Source organism: Meleagris gallopavo, chromosome 10, assembly GCF_000146605.3.
Source record: "Meleagris gallopavo isolate NT-WF06-2002-E0010 breed Aviagen turkey brand Nicholas breeding stock chromosome 10, Turkey_5.1, whole genome shotgun sequence".
Classification (NCBI taxonomy): Eukaryota; Metazoa; Chordata; class Aves; order Galliformes; family Phasianidae; genus Meleagris; species Meleagris gallopavo.
In genome coordinates this window covers 19,917,867-19,918,102 of record NC_015020.2, presented here as the reverse complement: position 1 = coordinate 19,918,102, position 236 = coordinate 19,917,867, and positions in this window count along the sequence as shown.

Sequence of the window (236 nt, the reverse complement as noted above, 5' to 3'; positions counted from 1 at the left end):
GAGTTTGATCAGCTTTCAGATTCAAACAGTCCACCCAGATAGCCAAGCAGGCACTTCCATCAGGTAGGTATGCTGACCTCAACACTGTTAGCCCACGGCAGTGCAGCGTGTGTATTCAGACAGAATAGAGCTCTCTGCATGGAGACCCTGCATCCTGAGGAGCAAACACATGAATTATGGAAAATTTGCTACAGAAAAAACTTCAAAAGAAGCAGAGTGAGACAGAAGATTACGTT